Source organism: Elephantulus edwardii, unplaced genomic scaffold, assembly GCF_000299155.1.
Source record: "Elephantulus edwardii isolate Elephantulus edwardi_28Jun2011 unplaced genomic scaffold, EleEdw1.0 scaffold00003, whole genome shotgun sequence".
Taxonomy (NCBI): domain Eukaryota; kingdom Metazoa; phylum Chordata; class Mammalia; order Macroscelidea; family Macroscelididae; genus Elephantulus; species Elephantulus edwardii.
This window is the reverse complement of record NW_006399753.1, coordinates 1,534,066-1,540,588: the sequence shown is the minus strand read 5'-3', so window position 1 is coordinate 1,540,588 and position 6,523 is coordinate 1,534,066. Positions and strand designations below refer to the sequence as shown.

Here is a 6,523-nt window from a genome sequence, read left to right as displayed (position 1 = left end):
CGCGGCTGCTGAACGGCGCCCCCTTCCGGAACCCCCCAGGACGACACTTCCGGAACCTCCCAGGGTGCCACTTCCAGAACCCCCCAGGGCGGCACTTCCGGAACCCCCAGAGCGCCCCCTCCCGGAACCCCCCAGGGCGCCCCCTTCCAGAACCCCCCAGGGCGGCACTTCCGGAACCCCCAGAGCGCCCCCTCCCGGAACCCCCCAGGGTGGCACTTCCGGAACCCCCCAGGGCGCCACTTCCGGAACCCCCCAGGGCAGCAGTTCCGGAACCCCCCAGGGCGCCCTGGCATCACCTGGCCCCTCTGTGCACCCTCTCAGTGCCCAGGTCCGAGTCTGCGGTCAGAAGGCCATGGCCGGGGCCGCTTCCCCAGCTCACTTGGTCAGCAGTAATAAACACAGAATCTGCTGGACGGCTGGATTCCCATTCTTCTCAAGATTAGCCACAACTTGATTCACACACCAAAAGCCTTCGCATCATCAATGAAACACACATATACTCCTCTGGTACTTTGCCAAGATCCATCTGGCATTGGCAATAATGTCTCCAGGGTCATGACCTCTTCTAAACATTAATGCATCCCGATTGCATATTTGGTCAATTTCAGACTGTAAAATCTGTAAAAAATTCTCAGTTTCTTCCTCTTTGGCTCTAGATGCAGGAGAATATATTTTAATAATAGTTTTGTTAAAGGGTCTTCCTTGTATGCATGTGGATATTATCATATCACTCACAACACAGTATTTCAGGACAGAACTTGAATTTTTGACTATGAAATCAATACCATTCTTCCTGTTTTTCATTCCCTGCATAATATACCATGTGATTATCTGATTCAAAGTGTCCAAAGCTGGTCCATCATATCTCACTAATGCCTAGTATGTCAATATTCATGTGTTCCATTTAATTGTTGTTTTTTTTATTTTTTAAAAATTTATTATTAATTTCAATGAAAATTTACAGACTTTGGATTTCCATTCATTCATTGTTGCACTTTTCTCCCCTTCCAACCCTCCCCCCTCCCCATTACACTACCCTCTTGGAAAAGCAAAAGGAAAATTATTTCATTGTTTTACAATCCCTCCCCCCAAGTCCACTCCATTATGCAGCCTTCGCTCTGACTCCTGTCATGACAAAAATACCTAATCACATATCCCTTTTAAACAGTTTTTTCCCTCATCTGTTTCAATGCAGTATACATTATTAAACCCATCTTTCTCAGTCTGCCCCCAACCCCAATGTCAGCCCCATTCTACAACAGTGGCATCATGCAGTATTTGTCCTTTTGTGACGGAGGTGCAAGGTGAAGGCTACCGAGAGACCGATCATAATGTTCAGGTAGCTTTTCAAACCTTTGGGATAGAAACAACAGCATTCCTTTCACGTCGTGGATAAGCTAAGGATCCCTGCTTGACTGGACGCCCACTACGTGCCAGACACATGCTGGGTTCTTTGCAGTCATCATTTAGCCATCACAACAATCATGTAACATACAGTTGGCTCTTTCTACCTGACCCATTTTACAGATGTGGAAACTGAGACCCAGACAGGTAAGCCCCTCCCGGGCAGTAGTGGCAACGCTGGGATTTAAACCCAAGACTGACTCCGACCACCTTGTCTTTTGATCGTTGTTTTGTTTTCTACTTTCCCACCAGATCTGCTTCACCGTATCTAAGTGCTGACGGGGGTGGTGGTGTTATGTGCCATGGAGCTGTCACTCATAGCGACTCCATGAAAAACAGACCTGGAATTTGCCCCGTCTCCGCCACACTCACGTCCGTTGTTACAGTCACTCTGTCAGACCATCTTGTCGAAAGTCTTCCTCTCTGCCTCTGACCCTCCACCCTTCCAGCCTGACGTCCTTTTCCAAGGACCGGCCCCTCCTGGCAACACGCTCAAAGGATGTGAGATGAAGCTTCACCAGCCTCGCCTCAAAGAAGCTCCCTGGCAGCACTTCCTCCCGGACAGACCTGTTCTGTTTTAGGCAGTCCGTGCGGGGTACGCCATACTCTTCCTCAACACCACAGTTCAAAAGCATTGATCTTAATGATTGTCCAACTCTCAGGTGCATGAGAAGCAATTGAAAACACCGTGGCTTTGACCAGGCGCACCCTAGTCTCCAATGAGCTGTGTGAGAGAATTTCGAGGGCTCCCTCAGTGGTGCAGTTAAGTGCTCGGCTACTAGCGGAAAGGCTGCCAGTCTGAACCTCCCCAGAGGCACCGTGGACGGCAGGCCTGGAGATCCGCTCCTGGAAGGTCCCACCTTGAAAACCCTACAAAGCAGGTCTATGCTCTTCACGTGTGAGTCAGAAACACTTCATACAGCAACTAACAACAACAGGGAAGGTTCATCAGAGCACTTCCCACAAGAGGCTGCAAGAATGCGTGAAGAGACTGCAGATAAGGAGTGCAGAGGGGTGAGGGGTGGAGGGCGATGGGAGCCACCTGCCACAGGGCAGAAGCCCACGCGTGGAGGGGCATTCCCAGGCACCTGTGGCATCACAAGGTGAGAAGGCTGTGCGTGTCACACTGGGTGACATTGTCAAAGGACGTGAAACCACGTGGCCCAGAGACACCTCCCACACAGACTGTGAAGAACCGAGCTCCTCCTGAAAACCAGGGTCCTAATCCAGTACTGCTCCTTTGTGCACTCATCTCCTCCCTCGGGATAACGACGCCACGTGGTGACAGGCCTGTCCAGAGCCACTGCTCTCAGTACTGCCATCCATAAGGACCAGGGGGCCCCGGAGTTTGCCTGTCACCCCACCTGCCACTGGGGATGGGGGTGAAGTGGGACTGAGGGGCTACTTGGCTTCTCCTATCCAGGGCCACTACCAAAGTGTCTTAGAGATAGCCTCGAAGACTCAAATTGGGGTAGTGACCATTTCCCTGATTAGCCCAGAAAGCAAGCTACCTTCCCTGCATCTCTGAGGTGGTAGAAAGCGTTCAGGACCCCATCTTCTCTATTTATCTGCTCTTCCCCACTGCCCCAATGATTCAGTATCGCTTGCTCAGCACAGGCAGAGTGCAAGAGCTTCTCTCTCAGAACTGAAAGGTGCCTTGAGATCTCAGCCAGGATCTCAGAGAAACCATGTCCCAGATGTTGTTGTTGTCGCATGCCATCAAGTGGCTTGTGACTCACAGTGACCCTATGTCCAACAGCTCTGAACCCTGCTCTATCCTCAGTCAATCTTATTGTCTCTGACACATCTACCTTCATTACCCCAGTCACTGAATCAATCCATCTCATTGAGGGTCTTCCTCTCCTGTGCTGTCTCTCCACTCTCCCAAACATGACGTCCCTCTCCAAGGACTGGACCCTCCTTGCAACATGTCCAAAGTATGTCAGATGAAGCTTCAGAATCTTTGCCTCCAAGGAGTAGCCTGGCTTCTCCCTCTCCTAGCAGTCCATGGTATAGTCAGTACTCTTCTCCAGCACCACAGCTCAAAGGAATCAATTCTCCTTCTATCATGCCTACTTATAGTCCAGCTTTCTGACACATAGCAAGTAATTGCAAAGACTATGGCCTGGGTCAGGTGCACCTTAGTCTCCAGACTAACATCATTGCTCTTCCATACTCTGGAGAGGCCTGAGAGCTGAAAGGGAATTATCCAGAATTATCATCAGGAAGCACTCATCCATTCAAGATGCATCCCAGTTCCTTCTGAAGCAATGCCCTTTCTTCACACACCACGTGGCTCCAAAAACACGGGGAGAACATTGACATTTCCTGACAGCCAGGATGGTGAGGGTAAAGGATTGGGGCTGGTGCTCTCTCTCCAATTGTCCAGGCAAATCTTCCTCTTGCCTACCCCTCCCAGCATACCCTTGTACTTAGCCATCAACCCATCCGTCACGCCATCCACCACCTCCATCACCCCATCCATCACCTCCGTCACCCCAGTCACTCCATCCGTCACGTCACCCCATCCACCACCCATCACCCCATCCGTCACCCCATCCGCCACCCTCATCCATCACCCCATCCACCACCCATCACCCCATCTGTCACCCCATCCACCACCCATCACCCCATCCGTCACCCCATCCACCACCCATCACCCCATCCATCACCTCTGTCACTCCATCCGTCACCCCACCCGTCACGTCACCCCATCCACCACCCATCACCCCATCCGTCACCCCATCCACCACCCATCACCCCATCCGTCACCCCATCCACCACCCATCACCCCATCCGTCACCCCATCCATCACCTCTGTCACTCCATCCGTCACGTCACCCACCCCATCCATCACCTCTGTCACTCCATCCGTCACGTCACCCCATCCACCACCCCATCCATCACCTCTGTCACTCCATCCGTCACCCCACCTGTCACGTCACCCCATCCACCACCCATCACCCCATCCACCACCCATCACCCCATCCGTCACCCCATCCATCACCTCTGTCACTCCATCCGTCACGTCACCCCATCCACCACGCCATCACCTCTGTCACCCCATCCGCCACCCCATCCAACACCTCTGTCACTCCATCCGTCACGTCACCCCATCCATCACCCATCACCCCATCCGTCACCCCATCCATCACTCCATCCCAGCTTCAGGGTCCCTGAGAGTCCTGTGGTCATCTCCCCATCCTGTGACCAACTCTCCAGGGCCACAGACATGGCCAAGTATTTGATCTAGAAGTTAGATCAGCTGAGACGTTCTCATGAAAGACTTGGGTGAAGCAGGAAAGCCTCCGACTAAAGTCCTTGTAACTTACCAGTTGTTGCTCTGGGCACTGTGGGTGTGTGGCTAGGACCCCCAGAGAGTCCTGCAGGAAGAACAAGAAGACGCAGACACACTGATGTTGCCCCGGGAGTCCATTTGTCAGCTCAGTTTCCTCCTGTGTCCCCAGATTCTCCCTGTCCCCACCTGGACCCATGGTGGTGACGGCGTGGAGGAGAACCCCAGTGACTTCCTTTATGCTGAGAGGCAGACCCTCCTGATGACTGTTCTTCAGAGCTCCCACACACACACTTGCCAACACCAGACTGTCCTGGGAGCAGAGCCCTGACGACCACCAGCACAGAGTCCAACATGATGATGAGGATGGCTCACCTGAGATCACTGTCTCCAGGGGGCCACTGGGTGGCACAGCACGTAGGGGGACGTGTCAGATGAACCACAGCATCTGTAGTCCCTCCACGGGGCTGAGGTCGCAGGACTCAAGGTGAAGGTGGCCTGATGGACTTGACCTTGCTGCTGGGCTCTCAGGCAAAGGGGGGGATCTGATCCTCCCTCACTGAACAAAAGGAAAATGTCTACTCGGTTTGATGACACGCACTGAAGGGTCACGTTCTCTTCTGAGGTCACTGGAAAGCCCTCGGATACTCTGAGGATGGGCGTGAAGGGGAGCTCTCCTAGAGAAGGAGATGTGAGGGCTGCCTCATATCCATCTCTGACCTGAGCTGAGGATGCTATAGTTTAGATGATGTAATCTTTCCTCTTGTCCCCATTTCCTGAATTCTTCCCTCATAAATCGCTCTCTCTCTCGCTCTCTAACTCTTTCTGTTTCTAGTTGTCCTACAATTCCACAATCACTCACTGACTCTCAGCCCCCTAAAACTCTCCATGCAGATTCAGGGGCTCCTCACCTTAGACCAGGATGTCCACGGGCTCACCAGGGGGTGACCACTCTTGGGACGAGTATCTACCATGGCATCTGTACTGGCCCCATGAGTGTGGCTTATGGGACCCAGGGGGAAGGCAGCCTGAGAGAGACCATCTGGGTGCGGTGTCCCCTTGTTAGACAGAGCAAATGGATCATATCTGACATCAGAATGACAGGTGAGGGTCAGGCTCTTTCCAGAGGCCACAATGGGGCCATGATGGGCTCAGAGAGAGGGCTTCCTGTACAGTTCTGGAGAGAAAGACAAGAGATGGACTTGAAGAAGTTTTGTTGTTACATTTCATCCAATCAAGTCTGACTCAGAGAGACCATATGAACAACAGGCCTGAACCCTGTCCTATCCTGCGCCATCCTCACAATCTTTGACACATTCAAACCAATTGTGGTGGTCACTGTATCAACCCACCTGATTGAGGGTCTTCCTCTCCTTCACCAACCCTCCAATTTCCAGGCATGATGTCCCTCTCAAAGAAGAGCCACTTCTAACAACATGCCCACAGTATGTGAGATAAAGCTTCATCCCCCTTGCCCCATGGAACACTCTGGCTGCACCTTCTCTAAGACATATCTGTTTGTTCTTTTGGCAGTCCATGGGACATTTGATTCTTCTCCAACACCACCACTGATGTTCAAAGGCATCAACTCTTCTTCGGTCACCCTTATTCATTGTCCAGCTCTCAGTAGTATAGCTAATGATTGGTAAGATCATTGTCTAGATGAGGCACACCTAGTCCTCAAACTAGCATCATTGCTTCTCAATAATTTGGAGAGATCTCTGATTGCAGACTTGTCCAGTGTAATACGTCTCCTGATCTCCCGTCTGCTGAAGAATTTAGTTCCTACTAAACACCTCTCCTCTACCTGCTGATGTTTTGAGT

The 6,523-nt window shown here is 51.9% G+C and overlaps 1 pseudogene; it reads right to left on the bottom strand.

Moving 5' to 3' along the window:
* Window positions 1-2,652: 2,652 nt before the first annotated feature.
* The window catches only part of LOC102853087, a 19,137-nt pseudogene continuing 15,266 nt past the window's right edge, over window positions 2,653-6,523 (bottom strand).